The sequence below is a fragment of the Marmota flaviventris genome, chromosome 18, assembly GCF_047511675.1.
Source record: "Marmota flaviventris isolate mMarFla1 chromosome 18, mMarFla1.hap1, whole genome shotgun sequence".
Classification (NCBI taxonomy): domain Eukaryota; kingdom Metazoa; phylum Chordata; class Mammalia; order Rodentia; family Sciuridae; genus Marmota; species Marmota flaviventris.
The window spans coordinates 46,594,891-46,607,014 of record NC_092515.1 but is presented as its reverse complement, the minus strand read 5'-3'; the positions used below and the strand labels follow the sequence as shown (position 1 = coordinate 46,607,014).

General features: G+C 39.3%; 1 protein-coding gene across 4 annotated transcripts in view; it reads right to left on the bottom strand.

Moving 5' to 3' along the window:
* LOC114081179 (tRNA-dihydrouridine(20) synthase [NAD(P)+]-like) overlaps positions 1-12,124 on the bottom strand; it is a 103,965-nt gene that overhangs the window by 84,499 nt on the left and 7,342 nt on the right. For all 4 annotated transcript variants that reach the window (XM_071604510.1, XM_071604511.1, XM_071604512.1 and 1 more), the window contains exon 3: positions 2,793-2,853. The gene's annotated coding sequence lies outside the window, so the exon portion shown is untranslated. The remainder of the gene's footprint in view (positions 1-2,792; positions 2,854-12,124) is intronic.

Genomic DNA, 12,124 nt, shown 5'->3' with positions numbered 1-12,124 from the left:
CTTAGTTTCAATCCCTGGTACTAGGGAAAAAAACACTATTTTTGAGAATTGGGAGAGTGGAGGAGCCACTACCTCTCTGCATTTGAGATACAAACGTTAGAGCACTCAGGATACAAACTTTAGAGGCCTCAAGGAAGCCTGGGCACTCACCAAGCTCTATTTGTCCTTCACTTCACTCACAATCCAGCCCTTCCTTATGGGATCACAGGGTCAAAAATTCAAGCTCACTCCCCTGCCACAGCAATTTTCCACAATGGAATTTCCTTCTTTTCTTTCTTTTTCCTTTTTTTCAATAGATAATACATTCAAAATAAAAGAGGTTCAAAAGATATTTTTTAAAAATTTTACTGTTTTTTCCAATTAGAGAAGAGACTTTTTTTAATATTTATTTTTTAGTTGTAGTTGGGCACAATATCTTTATTTTTATTTATTTATTTTTATGTGGTACTGAGGATCGAACCCAGGGCTTCACACATGCTAGGTGATTGCTCTACCTCTGAGCCACCAGCCCGAGACTTTCAATCTCCACTTTTTTTTTTTCTTTTTTTTTTTTTTAGTACTGGGGTCCTTTATTATACCCTTAGTTCTTTTGCAGACAGGATCTACCCAAGTTGCTGAGGTGGGCCTCAAATTTGAGATCCTCCTGCTATAGCTTCTGGAGTCACTGGAATTATAGGTGTGTACCACTAGGTCCACCTAAATCTATACTTTTTTAAAATATTTTTTTAGTTGTAGTTGGACACATTACCTTTATTTATTTATTTATTTATTTAAATGTTTATTTTTTAGATGTAGTTTGACACAATACCTTTATTTTATTTATTTATTTTTAATTTTTTTTATATTTATTTTTTAGTTGTAGTTGGACACAACACCTTTATTTCACTTGTTTATTTTTTCATGTGGTGCTGAGGATCGAACTCAGGGTCTCGCATGTCCTGTAAGGCCGAGGCTAGCGTTCTACCACTGAGCCACAACCCCAGCCCCTGTTTTATTTATTTTTATGTGGTGCTAAGGATCGAACTAGGGCCTTACCTGTGTTAGGTAAACGCTCTACCACTGAGCCACAACCCCAGCCCCTATTTATTTTATGTAGTGCTAAGGATTGAAACCAGAGCCTCACACATGCTAGGCGAGCACTCTACCACTGACCAAAATCCCAGCCCTAAATTTATACTTTTTATGCAGCTTCCTTTTTGAACCACAAGAAAAAAGCAGATAGTTAGCCAGCATGTGCCACTACAGCATACTACTTGGTATCTGTTCTGACTGGCTAGTACCAGTTACTAATTATTTTAAGTAGCACCTCTGGAGTGTAAATTTACTACCCGCATAAGATGAAATAAAACTCAACTTTCCTTCCCCAGAGGAAGCCAATGTCCTTATATTCTTCTTTGACTTTCCAAATATACTGTGTAAGTAGGGCCCTCTGGTTTTTTCAAGCAGGCAGGCAGACATTCTGAAGCCTCCTTACCTAAAGCATTGGTGTCAGGATAGGTGACTCCTCAGAGCACAGTAGCTGACTTTGGACAGTGGGCCAGGAGGACATCTACTAAGTCTACACTGTCGACCTTCTGCTCACCCTACAACAAGGTTCCCAGTGACATCACCACAGGAGTCCCTCTGATGCCTTACACTCAGCAACCTCAACCTGCTTTTATTATCTGCTCCAAATCTGTCCTTTCTTCAGCTCCTGATCACAGATAAAGAACAAGAATCCCAGGGGGCTGGGGTTGTGGCTCAGCAGTAGAGCACTGGCCTCGCATGTGCGAGACCCTGGGTTCGATCCTCAGCACCACATAAAAATAAATAAGTGAAATAAAGGTATTATGTGCAATTACAACTAAAAATAAATATTAAAAAAAAAAAAAACAAGAATCCTGTTTCCTGGCTGCCAGTCTACCCTCCCTAAACCCCAACCACTTATCCCACTATCCCACAACCAACAATTTGCTAGCCAAGTCCAAGTAACCAGACCTCTAGTCTTTTGCCATTCTAATCCTCCAGATACATGGCTTCCCTATTAAAAAAAAAAAAAAAAGGCCAAAGATACCCGAAGTCCAAGTCCAGCTGATCTGATCCCAATTAAAGTTTGCGATCCTATGCTCTTTTGCTTCCTCTTCATTTCACATTCCCCAGTCCTCTGATGAAAATGAGCCATTCACAGTTCTTTCTGTCTTCACTACCTAGGGGCCTCCATGTTCCTGCACATGGAAATCTTCTCATGCTGTTCTGTATCTCTTCCTCAAGGACCACATTTCCTCATCAGAAACAAGTTTAAGGGCACCCTTCCACTCTGTTCTCAGGCTTACCATAGCCTTCTGATCTGATCTCTTGTATAAATGTCATGTCTGTCTCAGTATTATTCATGACAAGACAAAGCCCTGTTCATATTATTTTTTTCTTTGCTTTTTTTTTCCTTAAACAGTACCTGAGGTTGACCCTGGGGCCTTGTACATGCTAGGCAAATACTTTACCACTGAGCTGCATCCCCAGTTCTTTTATTGTTTTATTTTGAGACAGGGTCCTCCTAAGTTGCCTGGGATGGCTTCATATTTGCAATCCTCCTGCCTCAGCCTCCAAATAACTGGTATTACAGGCATGGACCACCATGCCTGGCCCTGATCCAGTTTTGCCCATTAATCCACTGACAGACTTTCAAGCATTTTCCCCATCCAGTTCAGGATCTAGTCCAGAACTGGGTACTGTACTGTACATGTAGCCATCATGTCTTGTTAGCTTCCTTTAATCTCCATAGGATACTTCTGAGAAATATAAAGAAATCAATTTACCTTGGTAGAATATTCTTTTGGACAGCCCACATTGATGTCAATACCACCTACATTATTTTATCTGGAAAAACATGAAAAGAAAAAAGGCAATGATCATTCAAACTGAAAGAAGATGGTAGACTCAAAAGCATGCATGGGTCAGTGCTCATGAACCTCTCACTGTGTCTCTGAGTCCATGAAACACACCACCCTCAATGATAGACCTCATCTGAACAGAGTTCCAGAGGAAAGACAAAATGTCTACACACTTTGTAAAAAAGCACCACGATCTCTTTAAAAAAAAAAAAAGCACTCAAGATTTCTAAAAAAGCACCTAGAAATGTCCAGAACAAGAGAAAAGAGTGATAGAGTCCTTAAAACTCTAACATAAAGTTTAACTACCTGGGTGCAGTGGTGTACACCTGTAATAACCCCAGGGGCTCAGGAGGCTGAGAAAGAAAGATCACAACTTTGAAGCCAGCCTCAGCAACTTAGCGAAGCTCAAAGAAACTTAGTCTTTTTTTTTTTTTTTTGAGACCCTGTCTCAAAATACAAAATAAAAAGGGCTGGGGATGTGCCTCAGGGATTGAGTACACTTGAGTTCAATCCCTGCTACCAAAAAACAAACACAAAAACAAATAAAAAATTAAGTAGTTTAACTACTATTAAGGAATCTAATTCCTTTGATAGGAATTAAATATAGTCTACACAAAAGCAAACACTATAACATGAATAATCAATGCTATGGATGAAAAAAACAAATATAGAAGTCATGCCAAACAAAAAATCCCTTTAATCAAGTAAATTAAATCTGAGACTGGAGACATGTAACAGACTGTGACAGCTTGATTTCCATATCTGTCTCCAATACTGTAAGCACTCAGGAATGACCCTTTGAAAAATGGTCAAGTCTTCAGGAAGTCCCTGCTGTGCAAAGTAGCTCAGGCACTCAATAGTGACCAGCACAAGACCCAAGTAATGAAATCCAGGAGACAGGAAGACTTAGGAGGACCCTTGACATTAGGGTCTCCTACCATCTGGAAGACCACCCTGTTCTGTTCTCTTTCATAGGTGCAGAAGATGACTTGGTCATCAGGGACCACAAAATCCACTGTTCTGAGCACCTCTGCAAGAAAACACAAACACATGGAATGCAAGTTCAGACTTGCCTAAGCCCTGGCAGTGAACACAGTCAAGTATAATCTTGAGATAAAAAGGAATCATAGATGTTTCCTACAAAATAATTATGCACTGAGAGGCATCTAAGGTGCTGATGATGGTCCATCTCACGACCCAGGTAATGGATGATTCACTATATAATTATTTGTTAAACTGCATGTTTGGGTTTTATGCACTTTTTCTGCGTGATTACTAGTACTTTATGATTTTTTTAAATACTGGAAAAAAATACATACATTGAACTTTGTGTTTCAATATTGGTCCAAACTGTACCAAAAGATGGCCCTTTGAGGTACATACAGCGAGTGATCATTTCATTTGAAAAGAAATTTTTAATTTGTTCTAATTAGTTACACATGACATGCAAGTAATAATTTCTTAATTACTTAGAGTGTGTCAGGAAACTGGAGTGGAGGAATACCCTGTTTCAGTCAATCTTCACTATTATCTGAAGTTGCACATTTTTAAACGCATCTATTCAGTAAAATTGATTTATAACCCTAAATCAATACATGTGTTTTCAGTCACTCAGAGATCTATGCTAAATAACAACAAATTTGAGTCATCTGACATACACATCTCTTGTTGAGGTCAAAAAAGGTGCCACCCATCCCCTTGTTTGAGCTCTCATTACTGTAAAATCATGTCCTTTTTATGGCATATTTAGTCCTTCTTTTTTTGTATTTTTGTGCTTTCTGTTAGAGATCTCACTGTTTAAAATGGCTCTGCTTGGAGCCATAGTACTGAAGTTCTATCTAGTGCTCTTAAGCACAAGAAGGGTGTGATGAACCTAAAGGACAAAACATTTTTGTTCGATAAACATTGGGTAGGCATGACAATATAGTGTCATTGGCTCTTGAGTTCAAATTAACGAATTAATGGTATATTTGCTAGAGCTGCCAGTATAGCGACACAGTCAATCTCATGCTTAGTATACACAAGGCACTGGGTTTGATCCCTAGTGCCTAAATAAATAAATAACATGTCTTTGAACAGAAACACACGTAAAATAAGTTTAGGTGCTGATCAGATAATGAAAATATGACAACAGGCTAGCAAAAACCTAATCCTGTATTTCCCCTAGGGTCATTTGGTTCAGTAGTCATGAACTGATTTTAGTGTTTTCAGCAACTTAATAGAATATTAACAACTTAATAGAACATAACTTGCCTGTCATGTCATTACTTTCCTTCTTAATGAAGCTACTACCATGATTAACTTTTGAAGATGACTACTCTAATAAAAAGATAATACATGGGGCTGGGGATGTGGCTCAAGCGGTATAGCACGCTCGCCTGGCATGTATGCGGCCCAGGTTGGATCCTCAGCACAACATCAAAGATGTTGTGTCCAGTGGTCTCAACACTGGCAGGAAGAAGTATAAGAGAACCACAAAAACTTGGATGTGCTTAAAATGACATTTATCGATAACAGAAAAAATACTGAAACCCCAATAAAGGCGCTAGAGAAAGCAATTCTAATGTATGCAATAGGCAAAACTGTCCAAATAGAAAAGTAAGTGGCAAAGCAGTATGTGTGACAGGATCCCATGGAAAGGGGCCATAGATATAAACAAGTCATATTTATGTATATTACAGTATTCATAGCATACATGTAGGAAAACCCACATTATTCCCCTTTATGCTTAATTCTTTTGTTGTTGTTGTGGTACATGGGAATGACCCCAAAATCTCATGAATGCTGGGGAAGTTTCTACCACTGAGCTACATGCAAAACCCTATAATTAACCTTTCTTTTTGGTACTGGAGATTCAAACTAGGGGGTAATTTTCCAATGAGCTACATCCCTAGGCCTCTTTATTTTTAATTTTGAGACAAGTCTTGCTAAGTTGCTGAGGGTAGCCTCCTGCCTCAGCCTCCTGAGTCACTGGGATTACAGAGATGCCACTGTTACCCATCTTGATTAATTCTTTAAGTATGAGATTATGGAGGATTTTCATTTTCTAGGTTTTATGGATTCATAATATTGAATTTTTCATAATATATAAAAATGTAAATAAAAGAGAATTTGACAAAATCGAGTCATGACTTTTTGTGAAATATCAAGATTTTATATACATATATATATATATATATATATGCATATGTACATACATATGTATCAGAAACCTCAAAGATTACCACAACTCTAATCAAAGCAAAATCAGCCTCATCAATAAACTAGAAGAAAAACCTCAGTTCACCATAAGCAGTTCCATTTGCACAGGGCTTAAGGTGTACAAACTACTTACTGTTCCTTATCTTATTTTGTCTTCACTTTAACTGTACAATTTAAGTAAATTAAGGCTCATAATTTTCATTTGACTGATAAGAAATTGTGATGGAAAGAAGTCACATAACTTGCTCAAGTCACAGCCAGGCCAAGCACTGAAGCCATCCTGACTCCAAGGATCCTAGGGTCCCTTCCGTATCTGAAACATGGTCATTTCTTTTTAATATATTTTTAGTTGTAGATGGACACAAAATCTTTATTTATTTTTATGTGGTGCTGAGGATCAAACCCAGTGCCTCACATATGCACGGCAAGTGCTCTACTACTGAGCCACAACCCCAGCCCCAAGACATGGTCATTTCTATGTCACCAAGACATTCTTAGCCTGCTTAATTTCAGGCTTTAGATGGAGAGCAATGACTGCTCTCAAGGGAGCACATGATCCACACAATTACATTATGCAGCCAGGCAGGAACCTGGGCAGGGGTAGTAGTAGTATCCCTTGAGCCTAATGGGCATACACTTGAACCTCCTGGGCCAGGGCTGGACTCACCCTGTCTCAAAATAAAAAGTACTAGGGATATAGCACAGTGGTAGAGCATCCCTTAGTTCAATCCCTACTACCACACACACAAAAAAAAATAGAAAGATTAATAATGACATTTCCAGATAAATAATGATATCATTAGGATGGCTACTATTTTAAAAAGAAAATCATAATGTGTTTTTGAGGATGTGGAGAAACTGAAATCCTTGTGCATTGTTGATGGGAATGTTACAAAAGGGTGCAGTCATTATGGAAAATGATAAAAACATTCCTCCAAATATTAAAAAAATAACTACCATACAATCCCACAATTGCACTCCTGGGTACAAATTTAAAAGAACTGAAAGCAGAGTCTCCAAGAATCCTTGTACAAGCTTGTTCATGGCTGCCTTATTCACAAATCACAAGAGGCAGAAGCAACCCAAATGTCTATAGATGAGAAAGTGGATAAACAAATGTGGCAGACACATATAATGAAATATTATTCAGCCATAAAAGAAGAAAATCCTGTCACAGGCTATAACATGAATGATCTTTTAGGACATTATGCTAATTAAAATAAACCCATCAATGTTGGGCCTGGTGGCATATACCTGTAATCACTGCCAACATAGGAGCCTGATGCAGGAGGACCACAGATTCAAGGCCAGCCTCAGCAACTTAATGAAACCCTAAGCAACTTAGTGAGACCCTGTCTCAAAATTAAAAAAATAAAAATTAAGGGGTTGGAATATAGCTTAGTGGTGAAGCACTCCTGGATTCAATCTCCAGTAGCTACAAATTAAAACAAAATAAGCCCATCAAACACTTACAGAACATTCATCCAAATAGTTTACTTTCTAAACAGAAAGGTGGTGACCAGCAGCTAGGAAGAGGAGAAGAGGAAGGTGCTGTTTAATGGGTATAGAGTTTCAATTTTGCAAATGAAAAAGTTCTGGCGATTTATTTCACAACAATGTGAATATACTAATACTACTGTTCACTTAAAAATGGTTAAAATTTATACATTTTATGTGTTTTTCCTCAATAAGAAAAAAAATTTTTAAATCTTCAGTGCTAGGATTGAATCCAGGGCCTCATACACTTGCTAGATCTAGTTGTCCTTCCACTGAGCAATACTCCCAGCACAGAAAAATACTTTTTTCTTTTTTGCAATGCTGGGGATTAACCCAGGGCCTTCCAAATGGTAACAAGCACTCTACCACAAGGGAGGAAAGTTTTTTTTTTCTTTTTAATCACCCTGATACCTATTAAAAACACACTGCCTTCTCTCTTGATCCCACTTATTAAAAGGTTTAACACTAACTTCTGTCTTCTCAGTTCCTGCAACTGGAGTCCCATGTTATTATAAAAAGGAATAGAAATGCAACCTCTGGGGAATTCCTGGAAAATTTACAGTGCAGACCCTAGGGAAGAAGGACTACTGCTCTTTCAACTTTTCTTTTCTAACAAGACTCATCTTCCAGGTGCTCAGGACTCTATGGGTTAAGGAAGTGCCTGCATGCCTGCTCTACCCCTAGGTTCTATGCCAGGTAGGTGGACTAGTTAGTTAGCTAATCCCACACTTGAGTCTCTATCTGGTTCTCCCAGAAAGAACACACAAGCAGCAGATAGTTGGCCTGCAGAGCAACTTTTGGAACCACCAGGAGGCACCAGGCACCACATTATGCCATGACCAGGTCTCAAGACCCAGTTCCCAGCCAAATACCTAAGGCAAATAGGAGCCTAACTGCCTATCATCTTCTCTCCGTAGGAGTTAGGACTCCGTGGAAGAACTAGGTTATTTTTTGTTGGTGGTGGTGGTATTGTTTTTTGATACCAGAGATTGAACCCACAGGCCCTTTACCACTGAGCCACATCTCCCACCCATTTTTTATATTTTATTTAGAGACAGGGTATCACTGAGTTGCTTAGGGGCTTGCTAAATTTCTGAGGCTGTCCTTGCACCCACAATCCTCCAATCTCAGCCTCCTGAGCTGCTGGGATTATAGGCATGCACCATAGCGCCTGGCAGGATTAGATCTTCTCTATTCAGAGACCCCTTGTTGGTTCAGAGGCTATTCCAACTCTCTCACAGTGAAGTACATAAAACAAAATTAATGTGTTTAAATTAGATTTCCTCAGCTCCAAACTTGAGTAGGACCCTGAAAATAAGAACTGGTCACATTGATTAGGAAAACCAACTTTGCCCAATTAGAAGGGCCACATATTAAAGTCATCACATAAATCCTGAGCTCTTAACTTCTAAAGGGCTTGAAAACAACCCTAAGAATTCTAAAGAATTAGCCACGAAGGATCTGGATCCTCACAACATAGTTCTGATTTCAGTGGCAGCTCTGCTTCTATTGCCCAGCTTCCCTTTCGTGACCCCCCACTGGCACAAACTGATGGTCCAGGGCTGTCAATGAAGCATAGCTGCCTATGGGCACGGCTATATGAGAGACACTGACCCTTCCTTCTCGTATTATACTGTCCATCACTCTCAGAGAAATCAAGTCCATTTTCTGGGGCTCACGAAAACTAAAGCCCAAGGTGGATGAATATGTTAATGTAGGCACTATTGCCTTTTTCTCAATTTTAACTACCTCTAGAACTTTGCCCCAGAACATGCTTAGGCCTTTGTTATCCTAAACTAAGAAATCTCCCTTTTTGCCTCCCACCTAAAACCTCTGGAGAACATGTGCTCCATTCCTCCAACCCTCCCTCTCACATCATCTTGTCAGAGCCCTAGAAATCTCAGCCCCTGACCTGCTGCAAGTACCAGCATCCCAATCCCCACTAGGCAACTCACATCTCCTTCCCATAAGGCTGCAAGTTAGCACTACATAGCATGCATAGCTGCCAGGCAAATATTTAGGTTTTTAGACCCCATGTGAACAAAAACACAACTTCTTACATTAGTCAAATCCCTACAAACCAAACTCTTCCCTTTTTAAAAATTTTTAGTTGTATGGACACAATACCTTTATTTTATTTTTTTTATGTGATGTTAAGAATTGAACCCAGGGCTGGGGATGTGGCTCACGCAGTAGCGTACTCACCTGGCATGTGTGCGGCCTGGATTCAATCCTCAGCACCACATACGAAAAAACAAGATGTTGTGTCCGCCGAAAACTAAAAAATAAATATTAAAAAATTCTCTCTCTCTCTCTCTTTAAAAAAAAAAAAAAAAAAGTATTGAACCCTGTGCCCCATACATGAGAGGCAAGCATTCTACCACTGAGCCACAACCCCAGGCCCTCAAACCCTTCTTTCCACCCCCATTTCCAACAAAAGACTGCCTTCCTACAAGTCTCATTTAACAAACCCTTGGCTTCCCTCCTATTTCATCACTTTCCCCCTCATCTCCTTGGCCCATCTTAGACAAGGGCAGGACCCACCACCTCATCAAGAATCCTTTGGGGAACTAGGGTTGTGGCTCAGTGGTAGAGTGCTCACCTAGCATGCATGAGGCACTGGGTTCAATCCTCAGCACCACATAAATGTAAGATAAAGATATTGTGTCCACCTAAAACTTAAGAATAAATATTTTTTTAAAAAGAATCCTATGGGCTGGGGATATAGCTCAGTTTAGAGTGCTTGCCTTGCATGTATTGGGTTAAATCCCCAGCACCACACACACACACACACACAAAAGACTCCTATGCCCTAAAATCAGACATGAAGACCAATGAAATCAATGGAATAGAAAACACATAGTTACCTCGTAGTAGTCAAAGGCACCATAATCATACCTTGGAGAAAAGATAGGCTCTTCAACAAATGGTGCCGAGAAAACTGGAAATCCAAATGTAGTGGAATGAAATTGAACCCCTATCTCTCACAGTGCACAAAAAATCAACTCAAAGTGGATCAAGTACCTAGGAATTAGACCAGAGACCCTGCACCTACTAGAAGGAAAACTAGGCCCAATCCCACATCATGTTAGCTTAGGAAACGACTTCCTCAACAAGACCCCTGAAGTACAATCAAGAATCAACAGAAAGGATGGTATAAAACTAAAAAGTTTCACTGTAAAGGAAATAATCAAGAACATGAACAGAGAACCTTCAGAAAGGGTGAAAATCTTTATCACTCGTATCACAGATAGAGCATGAATCTCCAGATTATACAAAGAACTCAAAAAAACGTAACACCACAAAAACAAATAACCCAATCAGTACATGGGCAAAGGAACTGAACAGGCACTTCAGAAAAGAAGAAACACAAATTGTCAAATATATGGAAATATATTCAACATGCCTAGCAAAATTGAGAAATGCAAATTAAAACTACAGAGAGATTACATCTCACTCCAGTCAGAATGGCAATTATAAAGAATATAAGTAACAATAAATGAAGGCAAGAATGTAGGGAGAAAGGTACTCATATATTGGTGGTGGGACTACAAATTGGTGCAACCACCATAGAAAGCAGTATGGAGATTCCTTAGAAATCTTGGATGGAACCACCAATTGACCCAGTCATCCCACTCCTCAGTCTATACCTAAAGGACTTAAAATCAGCATACTAGGGGCTGGGGTTGTGGCTCTGTGATAGAGCACTTGCCTAGCATGTGTGAGGCACTTGGTAATAAAATAAATGGAGATAAATAAATAAACATCTTAAAAAATCAGCATACTGTAGTGACACAGCCACATCAATGTTTAAGCAGCTCAAATCACAAATAGCTAAGCTACTGAACCCACCTGGGTGTCCTTCGAAAATGTGGTATGTACACATAATGGAATATTACTCAACCATAAAGAATAATGAAATTATGGCATTTGCTGGTAAATGGATGGAACAGGAGAATATCATGCTAAGTGAAATAAGCCAATCCCAAAACACCAAAAGCCAAATGTTTTCTCACATATGTGGATGCTAACCAGCAACAGTGGAAGGCGGCAGAGGGGGTGGGGGGGGAGAATATAAATCCATTGGATTAGACAAAGGGAAACAAAGGGAAGGCGGGGGGGGGATGGTAGAATTAATCAGACATAACTTTCCTAGCCTTGTATTGAATATAAGACCATGGTAACTCCACATCATATGCAACCACAAGAATAGGATCCTAATTAGAATAAGTTATACTCCATGTATGTATATTATACAAAAATACATTCTCCTGTTATCTATAACAAAAAAGAACAAATTTAACAACACAAAAAAATTTCTGTGTCCTAGGCTGAGGATATAGTTCAGTTCCAGAGTACCTGCCTAGCTATGCAAGGTCCTGGGTTTCACCCTCAGCACTGCCAAAAAATAACAATAAAAAATCCTGTCCCTGGTTTGGGATGTGACTCAAGTGGTAGCACGCTCACCTGGCATGCGTGAGGCACTGGGTTTGATCGTAAGCACCTCATAAAAATAAAGATATTGTGTCCACCTAAAAAAAAAAACAAAGAAATATTAA